Genomic DNA, 9,834 nt, shown 5'->3' with positions numbered 1-9,834 from the left:
AGCTAAAGGTAGGACAAATATTCCCTCAAGTTCTATCGACCACCGATACAACTCTACGCACACTTTACGTTCGCTTTACCTAGAACAAGTATGAAACTAGAAGTACTTTGTAGGAGTGATAGGATAGGCTTGCAAGAAAGTAAAGAACACCTAAATAAAACTAGGGGCTGGTTAGAAAAAGAAACAAATACATTAGTCTAACGAGTGTGGGAAAGTGGTGGTAGGAGTTGCGGAATTGTCCCTAAGCAATTGACTATGTTACTAGATCGATAACAAGTATCATGTGGGAGAGGCCTCTGCTAGTAGGTCATCCCTTACTTGGAATTCTATTCACTTATGATTGGAACTATTAGCAAGCGTCCGCAACTACTAACATTCATTAAGGTAAAACCCAACCATAGCAATAAGATATATTGGTCCCCCTTCAATCCCATATGCATCAATTTCTATGCTAGGTTTGAAGCTTCTGTCACTCTAGCCTGCCAATACATAGTCCTATAAACATACAACTAACCCTATGGTGTGATCCACGCGCGCGATCATATGATGGGCACCAAAGGACAACAACATAACCACAAGCAAATTAAACCAATCATAGCAATTCATCAATCACCGATAGGACAACGATAATCTACTCAGACATCATAGGATAGCAACACATCATTGGATAATAGTATGTAGCATAAAGCACCATGTTCAAGTAGAGGGTACAGCAGGTTGCGGGAGAGTGAACTGCTGAATATAGATGGGGGAAGATGATGGAGATGTTGGTGAAGATGACGAAGGTGTTGGTGTAGATCGCCGTCACACGATGATGTCCCGGGCGGCGTTCCGGCGCCGCTTGGGGTGAGGGGGAGAGAGCCCCCTCCTTATTCTTCTTCCTTGACCTCCTCCCTAGATGGGAGAAGGGTTTCCCCTATGGTCCATGGTCTCCATGGTGGCGGAGGGGCGAGAGCCCCTCCGAGATTGGATCTCTCTCTCTGTGTCCTTCTGTTTCTGCGCTCCCAGATTCTGCGTTTCACCGTTTCTTAAATTCCCAGAGATCCGTAACTCCGATTGGGCTGAAAGTTTAACATGATTTTGTTCCGGATATTATCTTTATTGCAGCGAAAGAAGGGCTCCAACCGCCTTAAGGAGTGGCCACAAGGCTGCCAGCTGCCACCATACCTCCTGGTGGCAGCTACAGGGCTTGTGGGCCCTCCGTGCATCGCCTCGCGTTGAATCTTCTTCCCAAAAATCATAAATATTCCAAAAAAATCCCTGTAAGTTTTATTACGTTTGGACTTCGTTTGGTATGGATATTCTGCGAAACAAAAAACATGCAACAAAGAGGAACTGGCACTGGGCACTAGATCAATATGTTAGTCCCAAAAATAGTATAAAAATTGCCAAAAGTATATGAAAGTTGTAGAATATTGGCATGAAACAATCAAAAATTATAGATACGACAGAGACGTATCAGCATCCCCAAGCTTAATTCCTGCTCGTCCTCGAGTAGGTAAATGATAAAAAAAGATAATTTTTGATGTGGAATGCTACCTAGCAGAATCTTGATCATATAATCTAATCATGGCATGAATACTAAAACACGAGTGATTCGAAACAATAGTCTATCATTTGACACAAAGAAAATAATATTTCAAGCATACTAACAAAGCAATCATGTCTTCTCAAAATATCATGGCCAAAGAAAGTTATCCCTACAAAATTATGTAGTCTCACTATGCTCCATCTTCCCCACACAACGTATTTAAATCATGCACAACCCCGGTTTTAGCCAAGCAATTGTTTCATACTTTAGTGTTCTCAAACCTTTTCAACTTTCACGCAATACATGAGCGTGAGCCATGGACATGGCACTATAGGTGGAATAGAATATGGTGGTCGTGGAGAAGATAAAAAAAGAGGAGATAGTCTCACATCAACTAGGCGTATCAATGGGCTATGGAGATGCCCATCAATAGATATCAATGTGAGTGAGTAGGGATTGCCATGCAACAGATGCACAAGAGCTATAAGTGTATGAAAGCTCACAAAAGAAACTAGTGGGTGTGCACCCAACTTGCTTTCTCATGAAGACCTAGGGCAATTTTGAGGAAGCCCATCATTGGAATATACAAGCCAAGTTATATAATGAAAATTTCCCACTAGTATATGGAAGTGACAACATAGGAGACTCTCTATCATGAAGATCATAGTGCTATTTGAAGCACAAGTGTGGAAAGAGGATAGTAGCAATTGTCCCTTCTCTCTTTTCTCTCATTTTTTTGTGGGCTCTTTGGCCTCTTTTTTTATTTTTTGTTATTTTGGTGGGCATCTTTGGCCTCTTTTTTGTAAATGGGCTTCGCTGGCCTCTTTTATTTCCTCACATGGGAAAATGCTCTATTAATAATGATCATAACACTTACAACTCAATACTTAGAGCAATGATGACTCTATATGAAATGCCTTCGGTAGTGTACCGTGACAATGATCTAGCATAGCAATGACATCAGAACATCATGCTAGCTATCTTACGATCATGCAATGGCAATATGGAAGTGGTGGCACATGTCATGAGACAGAACAGTGGTAGTTGCATGCCAATATATCTCGGAATGGCTATGAAAATGCCATAATAAGTAGGTATGGTGGCTGTTTTGAGGGAGGCTATATGGTGGGTGTAATGCACGGGCGAAAGTTGCGCGGTACTAGAGAGGCTAGCAATGGTGGAAGGGTGAGAGTGTGTATAATCCATGGACTCAACATTAGTCATAAAGAACTCACATACTTATTGCAAAAGTCTATTAGTCATCGAAACAAGGTACTACACGCATGCTCCTAGGGGAAAGGTTGGTAGGAGTTAACCATCGCGCGATCCCGACCTCCACACAAAGGATGAAAATCAATAAATAAATCATGCGCCGACTTCATCACATAACGGTTCACCATACGTGCATGCTACGGGAATCACAAACCTTAACACAAGTATTTCTATGAATACAGAATTACTCACTAGCATGACTCTAATATCACATAATCATGTCGCAAAACTATTGCAAGGAATCAAACATATCATATTCAGTGATCTACAAGTTTTATGTAGGGTTTTATGACTAACCATGTGAATGAACAACTCCTGTTAACTCTCTAAATAGGTATAAGTGAAGCATGAGAGTTTAATTCTTTCTACAAAAGATATGGCCCGCTCTAACAAATATAAGTGAAGCAGAAGAGAATTTTACAAATGGCGGTTTTCTATGTGTAGGGAAACAGGCAATCCAAACTTCAAATGATATAAGTGAAGCACATGAAGCATTCTATAAAGCCAACCAAGGACTATCTCATACCAGCGTGGTGCATAAAAGAAAAAGGAAAAATAAACACAAAAGACGCTCCAAGCATTTGCACATATCATGTGACGAATTAAAATATAGCTCCGAGTAAAATTATCGATAGATTGTAGACGAAAGAGGGGATGCCTTCCGGGGCATCCCCAAGCTTAGACGCTTGAGTCTTCCTTGAATATTACCTTGGGCTGCCTCAGGCATCCCCAAGCTTAGGCTCTTGCCTCTCCTTATTCCTTCATCCATTGTGCTCTCACCCAAAACTTGAAAACTTCAATCACACAAAACTCAACAAAACTTCGTGAGATCCGTTAGTATAATAAAATGAATCACCACTTAAAGTACTGTTGTGAACTCATTATAAATTCATATAAGCATTATATCTACTGTAATCCAACTTCACCATGGTTCATACCCCCCGATACTACTCATAGATTCATCAAAATAAGAGAACAATGCATAGAAAACAGAATCTGTCAAAACAGAACAGTCTATAGCAATCTGTATATTCCGTATACTTCTGATATCTCAAAACATCTGAAAAATTAATAACGTCTAGAAAATTTGCATATAAATCAGCAGAAAAAAGAATCAACTCAAAAGCTCTCCGAGAATAAAAATGAAAATTAATTTCGTGAGCAGAAAGTTTCTGTCTTTTCTCAGCATGATCAAACAACTATCACCCAAACTAATCGTAAAGGCTTTGCTTGGCACATTGTTTTTTAAAAAAACACAAAGGAATTGTACAAGGGGATAATTATTTTTGTGAGAAACTTTCATGAAAAATTCTACATTGTCTCCATGAGCATGAACACAAGTGTTCAAGGTCGACCCTCACTTCAGCAATGCATCACCTTTCAATCGCTTCTCTTTTTGAAAAAGTTTTAAGTTCCCCTCTATATTTTTTGTTTTTAAACTAAATAAAAGAACTCAACAGAAATAAGTAACTCTCTAAAACTTCCGGGTTGTCTCCCAGGCAGTGCTTTCTTTAAAGCCATTGAGCTAGCCATAAAGTGCTCAAGTAATGGATCCACCCGGATCCCAAGGTATATCAAAGCCAATTTTAATTAACAATGATTTGAAATTTAGTAGTGAGCACAAGGTAACATATATCAAGCAATGACGAAGTCTAACTCTCTTCCTATGCATTGGCATGTCATAAAATAACAATTCATGCACACCAAGTAAAGGCCAATACATAGCATAAGCAGTTTCTTGCAATTTTATCGTATTGGAAACATAGAGAGGTGGAGATGTAGTTCCTCTATCATAATAATTGCAAGTAGGAGCAGCAAGCACATGCATATTATATTCATCAAAATCATCATGTGTAACATAAGGAACTATAGCTAGCTCATCTTCATAAGCATCATTCATATTGGCATCATGGCCACAAGCGTAGCAAGCATCAAGTTCATCAAAAAGAGATATTTCAAACGAATCCAAGGAATCATAGCATTCATCCTTCGGTAAGAACGAAGGGAAATTAAATAATGTATGAGTAGAAGAGTTACTCTTATTAGAAGGTGGACACGGGTAGCTAGTCCGTTCTTCCTCCTTTTGTTCTTCGCTCTCCTCGTCATCTTTTTCATCTAATGAGCTCACAATTTCAGCATTTTCTTCTTCCATAGTTTCCTGCAAAATAATAGTCTCTTCTTGGGCAGCATAGGATTTCTCCTTAAATCGTTCAATATGGGCATTATATTCATAATTAGTATAACAATAACGAAGCATAGCCAAATTTTCAGATCGGTAAGGAGCATCATCATTATCATCATACCTTTTAAATAGAGCCTCAATTTCATAAGCACCTATAAAAGCAACAAACTCTTCTATTTGATCCACATCATACTAATCATATATACCATTAGCATAAGAAGCCAAGGTTCTATGATCATTAAACTCACAAGAAAAGGGAAGGTGTGGAGCCTTTATCCTAGAGCGATAAGTAACACCATATCTCTTGCAAAGTTCCCAAGCATACCATTTCAACAAATGGATTTGATCCCATAAAAGTTCCCCTTTTTAAGTCAAGCGATAATCCCTAAAGTATTAACGTTGATCCAACGTGTATCCCATTATATAATTGAATGGGGCTTTCTCAGGATTATTAAAGAAGTACATAATATTTTTCACATAACGAGCCTCAAGGGTTTTAGGAGGTTCCCCATCTCCATCATTAGCAAGTACACCTAATTTTTTTTGTATTTCGTGTTCCATATCCATAACTAAAGATAGAGCACAACTTAGAACAGAAAATAAATCTACTTAGTGATAAAGCAAACAAGCACACACGAGGATATTCACCCCACGCTATTGCTCCCCGGCAACCCACAAGTATAGGGGAGCAATTGTAGCCTTTCTCGATAAGTAAGAGTGTCGAACCCAACGAGGAGCTAAAGGTAGGACAAATATTCCCTCAAGTTCTATCGACCACCGATACAACTCTACGCACACTTTACGTTCGCTTTACCTAGAACAAGTATGAAACTAGAAGTACTTTGTAGGAGTGATAGGATAGGCTTGCAAGAAAGTAAAGAACACCTAAATAAAACTAGGGGCTGGTTAGAAAAAGAAACAAATACGTTAGTCTAACGAGTGTGGAAAAGTGCTGGTAGGAGTTGCGGAATTGTCCCTAAGCAATTGACTACGTTACTAGATCGATAGCAAGTATCATGTGGGAGAGGCCTCTGCTAGCAGGTCATCCCTTACTTGGAATTCTATGCACTTATGATTGGAACTAATAGCAAGCATCCGCAACTACTAACGTTCATTAAGGTAAAACCCAACCATAGGAATAAGATATATTAGTCCCCCTTCAATCCCATATGCATCAATTTCTATGTTAGGTTTGAAGCTTCTGTCACTCTAGCCTGCCAATACATAATCCTGTCAACATACAACTAACCCTATGGTGTGATCCACGCGCGCGATCATATGATGGGCACCAAAGGACAGCAACATAACCACAAGCAAATTAAACCAATCATAGCAATTCATCAATCACCGATAGGACAACGATAATCTACTCAGACATCATAGTATAGCAACACATCATTGGATAATAATATGTAGCATAAAGAACCATGTGCAAGTAGAGGGTACAACGGGTTGCGGAAGAGTGTTCCTCTGAATATAGATGGGGGAAGATGATGGAGACGTTGGTGAAGATGACACAGGTGTTGGTGTAGATCGCCGTCACACGATGATGTCCCGGGAGGCGTTCCGGCGCCGCCGAGAGAGAGGGGGAGAGAGCCCCCCTCCTTCTTATTCTTACTTGACCTCCTACCTAGATGGGAGAAGGGTTTCCCCTCTGGTCCACGGTCTCCATGGCGGCGGAGGGGCGAGAGCCCCTCCGAGATTGGATCTCTCTCTCTGTGTCCTTCTGTTTCTGCACTCCCAGATTCTGCGTTTCACCGTTTCTTAAATTCCTGGAGATCCGTAACTCCGGTTGAGCTGAAATTTTAACACGATTTTCTTCCGGACATTATCTTTCTTGGGGCGAAAGAAGGGCTCCAACCGCCTTAAGGAGTGGCCTCAAGCCTGCGAGCCGCCGCCGTACCTCCTGGTGGCGGCTACAGGGTTTGTGGGCCCTCCGTGCATTGCCTCGCGTTGAATCTTCTTCCCAAAAATCATAAATATTCCAAAAAAAATCCCCGTAAGTTATATTACGTTTGGACTTCGTTTGGTATGGATATTCTGCGAAACAAAAAACATGCAACAAACAGGAACTGGCACTGGGCACTGGATCAATATGTTAGTCCCAAAAATAGTATAAAAAGTTGCCAAAAGTATATGAAAGTTGTAGAATATTGGCATGAAACAATCAAAAATTATAGATACGACGGAGGCGTATCAAGCCTCGTTAAGGATCAACTTCCTTAGATGTGGATTCTTGGGAACCACTAGACGATTATGGAAGAACACAACATCTTGATCATTCATGGAGAATTCCTTAGCGTTTCCGCTAATGATATTCTCCTTGATCCGTGATATACCCTGATCACGCTTCTAGCCAGCTATGATTTGATCCTTAAGAGTAGGCTTCGCCACCAGGTTAGAAAGGAATCCTTGAGGAACAATGTGAAGATTTAACATCCGAAATTCCTCATAGAGATGTGGTTGACCTCGTTGTAGCATCAGGTTGTGACAATAAGACTTACGACTTAGTGCATTAGCCATAACATTGGCCTCCCCCGGGGTGTAAGTTATCCCTAAGTCGTAATCCGTGATCAACTCAACCCACCGTCTTTGCCTGAGATTCAAATCCGGCTGGGTGAAGATATATTTCAGACTTTGGTGATCAGTGAATATTTTGCAACGATTACCAAGAAGGTAATGTTGCCAGGTTTTAAGTGCATGGACTACACCTGCAAGCTCAAGATCATGTGTGGGATAATTATCCTCATGTGGACGCAACCGTCGAGATGCGTATGCAATCACATGATGATCCTGCATGAGGATGCAACCTAATCCTTGTCGCGAGGCGTTGCAATAGATAACAAAGTCCTTAGAGAAATCTGGTGGTAGCAACACAGGTGCGGGAGTCAGGCGTCTTTTCAGTTCCTGAAAACTATGCTCACACTGTGGTGTCCACTCGAACTTTTTATCTTTCTTGAGGAGTTCAGTTAGAGGTTTTGCAACCTTGGAGAAATTCTCGACAAGGCGGCGACAATAGCTCGCTAGACCAAGAAAACTCCTAACTTGCTTAACAGATTCAGGTTGAGTCCAATCAAGGACGGCTTGAACTCTCTCGAGATTGACAGCAATACCCTTACCAGAGATTACGTGGCCTAGATAGGTAACTTCTGGTAACCAAAATTCACATTTTGAAAACTTGGCTTACAGGCGGTGTTCTCGAAGTTTCATCAATACCAGCCTTAGATGCTTGGCATGTTCTTGTTTGTTCTTCGAGTAGATGAGAATATCATCGAGGTATACTACGACGAATTTATCTAAATACTCCATGAAGATTGAATTCATCAAGTGAGAGAAGGTGGCTGGGGCATTGGTTAAACCGAAGGACAGACGGTGTACTCGTATTGGCCATAACGAGTGACAAAAGCCGTTTTTGGAATGTAACCCAACCTCAAATCCATTTTGGAGAAGACTGAGGATCCAGCAAGCTGATCATACAGGTCGTTGATCCTGGGGAGCAGATACTTGTTCTTTATGGTGACCAGGTTAACTGGTCAATAATCTACAACCATTCGATCCGTTCTGGCTTTCTTCTTGACAAAGAGGACGGGACAAGCCCAAGGAGAAGAGCTAGGACGAATGAAACCTTTATTCAAGGCCTCATCTAGTTGCTTCTTAAGTTCGGCTAGCTCCAAGGGTGCCATCTTATAAGGTCTTCTAGCTATTGGAATGGTTCCCGGAACAAGGTCTATCACAAACTCTACATCCCTGTCACGTGTAATTCCTGGCAGTTCTTTTGGAAAAACATCGTGAAAGTCACGGACTACCGGAATGTCTTCTAGTTCTAGAAGAGGGTTGGCATTGAGGGAATAGAGTTGGCATTTGGATACTCGAGCAGAGACATTGACTATCTCACCCGAGGGATGGGTAAGCTGAACATTTCTAGAATGAGTATCAATCTTGGCATAATGGGCCGACATCCAGTCCATACCCAAGATGATATTGATATCCGAAGATTTCAGGGCTATCAAAGATGCCAGAAAAACTAGCCTGACTACTAGAATTTCATTATCATAGGTTATCCTAGAGGTTTGCCACTTACTACCAGGGGTTTGGACAACCAATGGGATTGGCATATCACAGAAAGACATGTTATGCAACTATGCATAACTTTCTGAAATGAAGGAATGAGATGACCCAGTGTCGAAAAGAATAGACGCTGGGTGATGATTGACAAGGAGCATACCCAAAATGATGTCGGGATCCTCTGCAGCTTCTTCTGCTGAAACATAGTTCACACGACCACGTGCAAGAGTTGGCTTCACATAGTGGGAAAGAACCTGTGGGTTATGGGCCCACTCAAAAGAAACACCGTTGAACATATAGCTCAGAAAGAGAGGTATTGCACTGGTACAAATTAAAACTTGATGAGGTGAGACCCTCGAAATAATTGAAAGAATTGAAAACAAAAAAAACTTCTGGGTTATCTTCAACACTCCGGATAGAAAAGAGAGGACTGAAAAACAAGAAAGACTTGATAAGAATTTCCAACATAGGAATCATTGAACAAAAGAAACGGATATGATGAACACCGAGATCTTGAATTGAATTCACCGAAAAAGAGAACAAGAATGAAAAATGAGGAACTAGCAACTTTTGAGAATCTTCACAAGGAATCACGGGATAAGAGAGAAAAGAAAAGATAGCAGAAGCAACAATGAAAGGAAGATATTTGGATGATAATTGAAACATTGAAGAAAAAGGGAGGGAGGGCGGGGGAAAACAAGGACAACTTGGGACAAATGAGAGAAACTCCGGAAAGAAATGAGAGATTGATCTTGCAATTCTTGAGAGGACTGAATTCACTTGA

Source organism: Hordeum vulgare, chromosome 2H, assembly GCF_904849725.1.
Source record: "Hordeum vulgare subsp. vulgare chromosome 2H, MorexV3_pseudomolecules_assembly, whole genome shotgun sequence".
NCBI classification, from domain to species: Eukaryota; Viridiplantae; Streptophyta; class Magnoliopsida; order Poales; family Poaceae; genus Hordeum; species Hordeum vulgare.
Note: the sequence above shows the minus strand (reverse complement) of the source record.